We start from the raw sequence: 10,662 nt of genomic DNA on the forward strand, positions 1-10,662 counted from the left end.
GCAGGAGTGGCATCCACTTCCATAAATAGCTTGCCTCTGGAAACCCTGTGCACCTGGAGAGAGGATGAAAGTCACACAAGTGTTGAGGACTTTAGTTCACAGGGTCACTATGAGTCAACTATGACTCCACGGCACTTAACAACAACAACAAACAAGCACCACAGTTTGAGGAGCTTGTTTATCTCTCCATCACGCCCGGGAACCTCATGTGGAGAAGACATTACTTGGTGATGTTGGCAGTTCCTCGGTTTGCTGACTTCTTGCTTGTCGTGTGTAAGTGGTGTGCCATTTTCACAGGATCGTGGCGCAAGTCTAAACCTCAGCACACCAGTGCCCTGTACGCTGGTGCCTGACACTCCAAGACAGACCTGTTTGTTCTTCCGGCAGTCCATGGCCTAGATTCTTCTTTCGTCATCCTTATTCTTATTCAGACACCACTTTCACTATCCCAAAATAAATTCCGTAGATAAGCCTGAACCTTAAATAAGAGCAATGAAGTCTAATATAAATCTAAGCTTTTATAGGAAAATGGCCACAGTGTAGTGATTGAAGACATCAATATTCCCGTAGGAAACCCTAGGCATACACCTCCCCAAAGTGGCACGTGGTCTTTGTGTCACCACGAACAGTTCACTCATCCCCTCAACTGCACTGTGCTCGTCTGGATGGTGACTACACCTGTGCCCACCTTGAAGGATCCTTGCAGGACACATACAGAGCGCTTGCAGTTATCACAGAAGTATCCAGTTACTTATTTGACAGATATATATATATGTATATTGTGAAGGGAGATCTGGTGGCCTAGTGGCAAGAAGGTACACTGCAATCCCAAAGGTGTACAGTTCAAATCCACCAGGTGCTCTGTGGGAGAAGGTTGGGCAATCTCTTCTTGTGCTATTAACTGCCTCTGAAAAGTCACCAGAGGGTCACCCATGGGCTGGATCTGACTTGACAGGACACAACAACAACAACAACATATTGTGTATCTGCTATGTTGCAGGCACCAGGCTGGGCATAGAGTCATAGTAGTTAGGAAGGTGAGCAAAGTTTCTTGAAGCTTAACCTCTGGTGGAAAGATTGATGGATGTCACACTTCTCTGACCAGCAGGAAAGTGCCAGGTGATCAGAATAAACTACTCCAGAGTTTCCTTATTCAAGAGGTAAGGCAAGAGGAACTCATGGTTGAGGGTCCTCCCAACCTGTAGCAATCATAAATTTTATTGACAAGTCTTTCATAAGTGGTAAGATGGGTTAACCAGACTCCAACACTTTTTTATTGTTTCTTTTCTTATTTGCTGACCTTCCTTGTTTCCATAACCACATCTGTATCAGAAGGCAGCTTCAGTGCGAGACTCGGGGTCTTGAGTGTCCAAACATTTGTTTTGTTTTGTTGGTCAGCTTTAACCAACATGAGCCTACAGCTATATTCAAAAGAGACTTGCTCCTGGTGAAATATGACAAGCAGGTATTAAAACAAGGAGTCATTTATAGGGGGGTGGGTCACGGAAATGATGTCTTCAAAGAAGGTGTGTGTTTGTGTTGAGACAAGAATGATAGAATGCCAGTGATGGAGCATTTCTTCACACATCTGTTTGCCATCCGAATATCTTCCTCTGTCAATGTTCATAGCAGCATTATTCACCATTGCAAGAACATGGAAACAGCCCAAATGTCCAGCCACAAATGAATGGATTGAGAAATTGTGGTACATTCACACAATGGAATACTATGCAGCATGCAGGAGCAATAATTTTGTAAATTATTACCTAACTTGGGAGGGACTGGAGAGCATTTTGCTGAGTGAACTAACTCAGTCTCACAAGGATAAATATCGTATAAGACCTTTATTGTAGGATGAGTATAAGGATCCAGGAGGGGTGGGGGAAGCTGGAAGCAGAGGGATGTGGATGTGCAGGGGGAAGAGGGGATTAATCATGGAGTTGTACAATTCGATGGGTGGAGGGGAGAGAGAAATTGAAAGAATTTGTTCAAATTTGTATTAGAATTTTGTAAATAAACTAGTGGGGGAAAAGAAAAAAAGAATGGTGTAAAGCTACCCAGGAATCTGAGGAAATACCATTCCAGGCAGAGGAACATGAAATGCAAAGGCCTTGAGTCAGAGACTGGCTTGAGGAGTTACAGGAAAAGAAAGATGACAGAGCAAAGGACACGAGGGCAGGTCACACACTGTTACTTGGTTCCAAAGTCTTTAGAAGTCTTTTGGAAAGAATCTTTTATTTGTGAAACCTCATTCTGTCTGCTGTGATGAGAAGGGATGGAGGGGGGCAAGCGAAACCCATGAAGAGGCCACTATCAGTGTCCAGGTGAGGGAGGTGACAGGACCTGAACTCCAGTGACAGACAGAAGGGTGAAGGTTACAGGAACTCAGTCAACAGTGATCAATACTAACTGTGATCATTATTTGGCTCCAGTACTCTTCCTACTATGCATTTAACCATCATTATCTTAGTGACTCCCCAATATTGCCTCACTTGTTAAAGGCAATAGCAAGATAGACTGTGAGGGAGCAGTCTTACATCTCACTCTCTCTGATCCACCAAAGAAGTAGACTTGGGGCCAGGTGGGTCTGCTTGCCCCTGTCCTCACTACATGCAGCTCCCATCGCCGCCCCTCTTCCTGTCCCTTCATCCACACCTCAGGGTTCCCTTGCACACCGAGGCTATGCCAACCCTTCCATACAACCATGCATTTATCTGTCACAGCTCTGAAGGATGGAGAAAATAAAGACCTCAGGGTCTCTGACTCTCTAGTCACTAGAGATCTGGACTTACATTGGCCCTTTCCTCCGGCCCTAATCTTGAAGAGCCCTTCACAGGGACATGAGCTTGGTGACTCCACTCCTGCAGGGTACAACTGTTCCATGCAGGTTTTAATGGTTTGACCTTTTAAAGGGAGACCGTCAGGTCATCTGCTGAGTTGCTCTGGATGAGGTCAAACACTCAGTCTTTCAGCTAGTAGGTAAGTGATTAGCCTTCTTTTTCTGAGTGCACAAATGGTGTTATCATGAGTCAGAATCGAATGCTGCTGCTGCTGCTGCTGCTGCTGCTGTTGTTGTTATGTGCCGTCGAGTTGCTTGCAACTCATAACAACCCTATGTACAACAGTCCTAAACCTAGCTCTATCCTGTGTCGATCTTATTATCTCTGACACCCCTACTCCCAATTACCACCGTCACTAAATCAGTGGATTTTTCATTTTGTTCCAGGGCACAGGAAGAGCCTGGATCTGCATGCAGACCTTAACTCTGCCACTCCCCCAGCCCAACTTGGTAAGGAGAACGTCTGTTGTCAGTAAATCATATTCATGATGCACTTAGAATTCAACCAGTGCATCCCACTTTCCCACACAGCCCGCTCACTGCTCTCTCCCCTGGATTATTGTGGCCCCGGGCTCTCGCTCCCCACCAACTTTTGCCTTCACTTGACTAGAGCAGGCTGCTTGTTGTTGTTAGGTGTCACGGGGTCAACTCTGACTCATAGCAATCCTGTGAACCCCAGATCTGAACCTTGTCCTACCCTGTGCTACCCTCACCAACGCTGATGTCCTCAAGCCCATTGGTACAGTCACTATGACAACTCCTCTCTTTCTCTGACCCTCCGTCTTCCCCAGGATGCTGTGATTTTATTAGTTTCTTTACTTTGTGTTGTTTTTCTGTTTTGTTTTGGTTTGGTTTGGTTTGTTTTGGTTTGGTTCGGTTTGGTTTGGTTTGGTTTGTTTTCTTGTTGTGTGCCGTCAAGTTGCATCTGACTGGCATAGGAGATTGCCCCTTCTTCTCCAATGGAGCATCCGGTGGATTTGAACCGTGTGTCTTTGGGATTGCAGCACAGCTTCTTGCCACTAAGCCACTAGAGCACCAATTTTGCATTGGTTTGAATACAAAATTCATATATATTATGTTTCATTCAGATACATTGTGTTTCACACGTTCCTTCACATTGTATTTCGTATGATCATTCCCATACACTGTTTGATAAAATTAATTACCATTGATCTATGCCCACTATCATCCCATCTTTTCAGGTCCCTACTAGATTCTAAATTCCTCCCCACCTCCCTTCACCCACCAAACTCTGCAAATCAATGATTTCTCCTCTTTTCCTCCACCACTCAGTTCCCCTTTTCCTCTGACCCTGCAGTCCCCCTGTTCTCTGTTTCTTCCTCCTTTGGACTTTAATCTTAATAGTTATTCTTCTATTTTTACAATAATGGTCTTAGGCACTTTTTGTTTTTATGAGTTAGTTCACTCAGCATAATGCTCTTTAGCCTTTCCCATGTTACGTAGTATTTTACGAAGTCGTTGTTCCTGATTGTATTCCATTGTGTGAACTTAACACAATTTCTCAATCCATTAATTTGCTGATAGGCCTTTGGGCTGTTTCTATGTTCTTACTGTTTTGAATAACACTGGTATGAACATCAGTGTTCAAGTCTCTGTGTCTCAGTTCTGGTTTCCTTGGGATATATTCCTAGCAATGGAATAGTTGGGTCATATGGCATGATATGATGTCTTTTTCCAAGAACTGGCCCCTTCTGGCAACATGCCCAAAGTATATGAATGGAAGTATCTCCTCCGTTCTTGTCTTTTTCTGAGAACTGATCACTCCTGACAAGGTGACCAATGTATGTGACATAAAGCTTCACTGCCTTTGCCTCCAAGGAGCACCTTGCCTGTACTTCTTCCGAGACAATTCTGTCTGTTCTTGAGGGCAGTCTCCATGGGATATTCACTACCAGTCTCCAACACATGGGCTTGCACCAACTTCTCTGCGGGAGAAGGATGAGAAATTGCCTCTCCTGTGATTAATGCCTCTGAAAATCCGTTGGAGGGGTCAGCTGTGGTTCAGACTCGATGGTAGGCAACAAAAGCATGGGCTCTTCTTTTGTCTTCCTTATTTGCTGTCCAACTTTCAACTTTCAGATGCATCGGAGGCAATTGACAACACCGTGACTTAGATAGGGCTCTCCTTACTACTTAAACTGACATCATGGTGCTTTAGCTTTTTGGAGCGGTCCTTGACAGCTGATTTTGAATGAAAGAATAAAGGAACTCTTTTGATTTCTGGACTGTTATTACCATAGGTGGCGATTGTGGATCCAAGTAAAATGAAATCACTGACAACTTCAGTCTTCTCTTTATCATGATGTTACCTAATGGCCTAGGGATGAGGAGTTTTGCTTTCTTGACATTGACATGTAATCCATATTGAAAGCAACACTATTTGGTCTCCTATAGTCTATAGAGATTTGCACTGCCAACCCAAAGGCTGCCTATCTCTGGTAGTTCAAGTCTTCTAGCAGCTCTGCTGGAGAAAGATGGGCAAGTCTGCTCTCATGACAATTTACAGCCTCAGAAACCCAGTGTAATGTCACCATGAATTGGAGCTGATTGGCTGGCAGTGAGTTTTAAAAACGAGCTGGTTTGCGTTTGATTTTTTTTAACTAGCTTATTTACAAAATTCTAATACAAATTCGAACAAATTCTTTCAATGTCCCTCTCCCCTCCACCCATCAAATTGTACAGCCCAATGATTAACACCCCCCACCCTGCACATCCACATCCCTCTGCTTCCAGCCTCTCCCACCCCTCCTGGATCCTTATACTCAACCTACAATAATGGTCTCATACAATATTTATCCTTGTGAGACTGAGCATAATGCTCTCCAGTCCCTTCCAAGATAGGTAATAATTTACAAAGTTATTGCTCCTGCGTGCTGCACAGTATTCCATTGTATGAATGTACCATAATGTTTCAATCTATTCATTTGTGGTTGGACATTTGGGCTGTTTCCATGTTCTTGCGATGGTGAATAATGGTGTACAAATCTCAGTTTGTGCCTCAGTTCTCATAGTCTCACGGTATATTCCAAGTAGTGGAATAGCTGGGTCATATGCAATTTCTATGTTCAGCTTTTTGAGGAACAGCCAAAATGCTTTCCACAAAAAATCAATAACAACAAAAACAAAAACGGGCTGTGTAATGCAAGCACTGGTGGCCTAGTGGCAGGAAGCTGTGTTGCAATCCTGAAAGCATGCAGTTCAAATCTAGCAGCTTCTCTGCAGGAAGATGGGCAATCTCCTCCCATGCGATTACTTGCCTTTGAAAACTCACCGGAGGGTCAGCTGTGTGTCGGTTCCCACTCTGTGGTACACAACAACAACAACTGTGTAATGTTGTTTATCGTGCTTGTCTTTGCCTCCTTGTTAAAATGTCAACTCCAAGGGGACAGAGATTTGTGTGGTTCTTTGCAATTGTTTGGAATTCTGTGACAGAAATGATGAAGTGCTGAACTGTTAACCTAAAAAGTTGGGAATTCAAGTCCACCAGTCATTCTGCAGGAGAAAAGACCTGAAGTTCTGTTACTATAATGATTACAGCTATCAAATCCTATGAAGTAGTTTGATAAGGTAGCTATCATTCAGAATCAATGTGATAGAACACAACAGCAACACGCCCAGTACTTGGTACATATTAAGTATTTGATAAATATTGGTGGCTTGACTGGCTTGTTGGATGGATGAATGGAAATCCATTATATGTCAACTCTTTCTTCTCATAACTGTAGTTTATTTGATTCTCACATATTCCATCTGGTGAGATCCGCATGTGTAGTTTTCCATTTATGTTGTTCAAAAAGGTATTGCTAGTGAATAGGCTTTGGTCTTGAAAAATTCTATCACTGCAGCTCCAAAATCATTCCTAACACCAAAGTCATATTTTCCATCTTGTTTGTCCCAATCATCTGTAATTTTCAATGCGTATTGACTACATGCCTGATGAATTTTAGACTACAGAAGTTAGTTCAATGTATTTCTCTTTGCCATTAATGGTTGGTGCATAAATTTGACTGGTCATCCTTTTATTTATTTATTATTTATTTTATTTTATTATTTTCTTTTATTTTATGTGTGTACCGTCAAATTGGATCTGACTGGTACAGGAGGCAATTGTTCCTCCTTCTTCAGCAGAGCATCCGGTGGATTTGAACCGCACACCTCTGGGATTGCAGTGCAGTTTACTGCCACTAGGCCACCAGAGCTCACCTGACTGGTCATTCTTATATGCATGTGAATATTCCATTACTGACAGCATTGCATTCCAGGATGAACCTTGAAATGTTCCTTTTTGACTACTAACGTAATGTAATTCCTCTTCCATTTGTCCCTCTAACATTTCCAGAATAATAGATTATAAGAGCACCTGATTCCAAATGGCCAGTACCAGTACGTATGCATTTCACATCTGTTGAAAATGACTTTTTCTGTCTCTCACAATGTTGCTACTTGTGTTATAGCCATAGGATAACAAATATTTTCCTAAGCTCCACTAAAAGAAAAATGACATTAGAAACCCAATAACAAATGCCTACTCTGGAGCAGAGCCTTTTGCCGCAAAGATTCAACAGGGAGTGTCAGGTTTGTGGCAAATTGGGCTATGCAAGTTGTCCCTTAAAGCTACAATGGCTCCTTCTTCATTCTAGTCCATTTTTTCAATGATAACAATCACTTCAGACCTTTTACAGTTGTTGCTCAGGCCACAGGAAGCCTGTCGCAGGTAGAATTAAGTCAGTGAGTCACCTCTAAGGAAGAGGGACAGACATGCTGGACACCAAAATGGAGCAGTGGAGAAGGATGAACAAGAACAAGTTTAGATGGGTCTTCAAGCAAAAGCTTAGGCTGGAAATCCAGTGTGAGGAGAAGACCAGCTAATATGAGTGGCGTGTTGGGAGATTAGAACTTCTTGAAGACCAACTGGCTTGGTCATGCTCATTATGATCAAGTCTGGGCCGACAGACAATGATGGGGATATCCGGAAGAACAAGACAGCCTCAGGCATGCACAATCTGTTCTGACCTGGCTTTTTTTTTTCTTCCTCCTACACTAGGAGGGTTTCCAAATCTCTAAGGTGCAAGGAGAAAAAGCCCAGTGGACTTTTGCTAAATCCTTGGCCATCCCCCTCCTCCCTCCACCAAAGGACCAGGCGTCGCTTCCCTCTGGTAATCTCCATAGCTCACTCATAAATTATGAGTACATTCATTTGCATGTCAGAAGCTCGGCCAAGAAATTAGATAAAATTGATCCACTGCAATTTATTCTCTCTATTTTTCCAAGAAATGGCCTCCCTGCCATGTTTTATTCATGGAAACACCCAGCTCTCTCTTTTATCTCCAACTTTCAGTAACATTTTCAATTTACTCAATTTATAGCTGCAAGATCCCCTTGGGCTGGGCAAGGAGGGGAGGCCACCCAGCATGGGCTGCAGCTCCCAGCTCTCTGGCTCGGGGCTGACTCAAACAGACAGAAATTCTGAAGTGGATGAAGGGGTTCCAGCCCCGGGTGGGAAAGGTTGCAAGGAGTAACCTACAAAAAAAAGGTGCCCAATGTCAAGGAGGGGACTCTGTTCTGAGGTGAGACGAGTGGGGAAATGGGGTCCCTGATGAATCGCTGGGACATAGCACCTTCAAGGAGATAGATGCTTAGGGAGAGAGAAGCCTTCTTCAGTCAGCACTTTTTTTTGCCTCCAGGAGTTGCTAAAGCACTTCCCTTTAAAAAGGTAAGTTGAAAAAGGGGTATTTTCACATTTTCAGTGTCTACATTAAAGAATCATGCAGAATTTTTTTTTAGTTTTTTTATATTTTATTTTTTTAATAATGTTGATGAACATTTACAGAGAATTTGGATTTCCATTCATTCATTGCTGCACTTCTCTACCCGCCCAGCCCTCTCTCCCCGCCCCCCAGTTAGCTCCTCTCTTTCAAAAGTAAAAGAAAGACTCCATCCCTGGTACACAATCCCCCCACACCCTTCCCACCACCCCAAGTACATTCCACTATGCAACCTTAATTGTGGACTCTTGTGATAACCATAATACCCTATCATACATCGCTTTTAAATTATTCAGTCCCTCATCTGTTTCAGTGCAGTATACACAATTTATCCAGTTTTTCTCAGTCTTATCCCACCCTGATATCAGTCCCATTTTACAGCAGTGACACCATGCAATATTTGTCCTTTTGTGACTGAGATATTTCACTCAGCATAATGTCCTCCAGGCTCACCCATTTTGAATAATATTGAATGAGTTCCTTGTTTTTCAATGCAGCATAGTATTCCATTGTGTGAATATACCACAGCTTCTCTATCCATTTGTTTGCTGATGGGCACCTGGGTTGTTTCCAACTCCTTGCTCTTGTGAACAGAGCTGCGATAAACATGGGTGTGCGTATATCTGCTTGGATGTCAGTTATGGTCTCTTTGGGATATATTCCCAGTAGTGGAATTGCTGGGTCAAATGGTATCTCTATTTGCAACTTTTTGAGAAAGCACCATACGGCCTTCCACAGTGGTTGCACCATTTTACATTCTCACCAACAGTGAATAAGGGTTCCAGTTTCTCCACAACCTCGCCAGCATTTGTTGCTTGCATGCAGAATTTTTTATATGTGCTTGGGTTCTATTTACTTTGGGGAGTGGGGGGATATCCAGAGCCCTTTTCTCCTTGAGAGGCACAAGTTCGAATGAATTCACATCAATAAAGATGACAAGGATCGCTTAAAACCTGTCCCAGAACCATTAGGGCACCCTCTATTGGTAAGGAGTTGCGCTGCCAACCCAAAGGCACATGGTTCAAATCTACCAGCTGTTCCACGAGAGAAAAATGGGTGATCTCCTCCCATACTATTAAACTGCCTATGAAAACTCTCTGGAGGGTCAACCAAGGGTCAGCTCCGACTTGATGGTACACAACAACAACAGTAACCCTGGAGCAGAGGCTTGCTGGCAGAACAAGGTACCTCTGGGAACTTCTCAACTGAGCCACAAAGAGCAGTAACACTTGCCCAAGCAAAGGCCAAACCCGGTGAGGCTCAGTAGCAGAAGGCCTAACTCAAAATGGCTTACACAACGAGAACAGGAATTTAATTATTTTTTTTTTTTAGTTATTGATTCACTGGAGAATAGGATTATTTTTTTAATATATACAGAAAAAGGCTTTATTTGCACGAAGGGGACTCAGTCGAACAAGCCAAAGCCCATGTCATCATCTGACTCCTCAGACTCCTCCTTCTTCTCTTCTTTCTTCTCCTCTGCTGCAGCTGGGGCAGAGCCGGCAGCAGGAGCTGCAGCACCAGGGGCTGCGGAGACGGCCACAGCACCACCAGCAGGCATGCTGGCAAGTTTACCAATACCTTGGGCAATGACGTCTTCAATGTTCTTCCCACTTAGCTCACTGATGACCTTGTTGAGCCGGTCGTCGTCGGCCTCGATGCCCACGCTGTCCAGGATCTTCTTGATGTCCTTGGCGCTGGAGGAGGAATTGCCCCCAAGGGCGGCCAGAAGATAGGAGGCGACATAACGCATCTTGGTGGTGGTGGCGGGCAGGCCTCGCACGTGCTACCTCAGCAGCGACAGGGAGGGAAAAGGGAGAATAGGATTTTTAAATGTAGTGGTTTTTTTTTTTGTTTTTTTTTCTTAGTCCAAAGCCATGAAGTAGGACAGCTCCAGTTTTGTTCATTGAGAAACTCAACAATGTCAAGAAGTGGTTGCTTTTAACTGTCAGCTGGGGCAGAGCGCCACATTTGTCGTCATGTGACTTTGTCATGCCCACATCCTGAGAGCAGGTTGGGGACTCTTACCCCCTTGAC

General features: G+C 43.7%; 1 pseudogene; it reads right to left on the minus strand.

Annotated features, from left to right (window-relative positions):
* Nucleotides 1-10,030: 10,030 nt before the first annotated feature.
* LOC102857073 lies at nucleotides 10,031-10,378 on the minus strand (annotated as a pseudogene).
* Between the last annotated feature and the right edge of the window lie 284 nt (nucleotides 10,379-10,662).

This window comes from Elephantulus edwardii, unplaced genomic scaffold (genome assembly GCF_000299155.1).
Source record: "Elephantulus edwardii isolate Elephantulus edwardi_28Jun2011 unplaced genomic scaffold, EleEdw1.0 scaffold00021, whole genome shotgun sequence".
Lineage (NCBI taxonomy): Eukaryota > Metazoa > Chordata > Mammalia > Macroscelidea > Macroscelididae > Elephantulus > Elephantulus edwardii.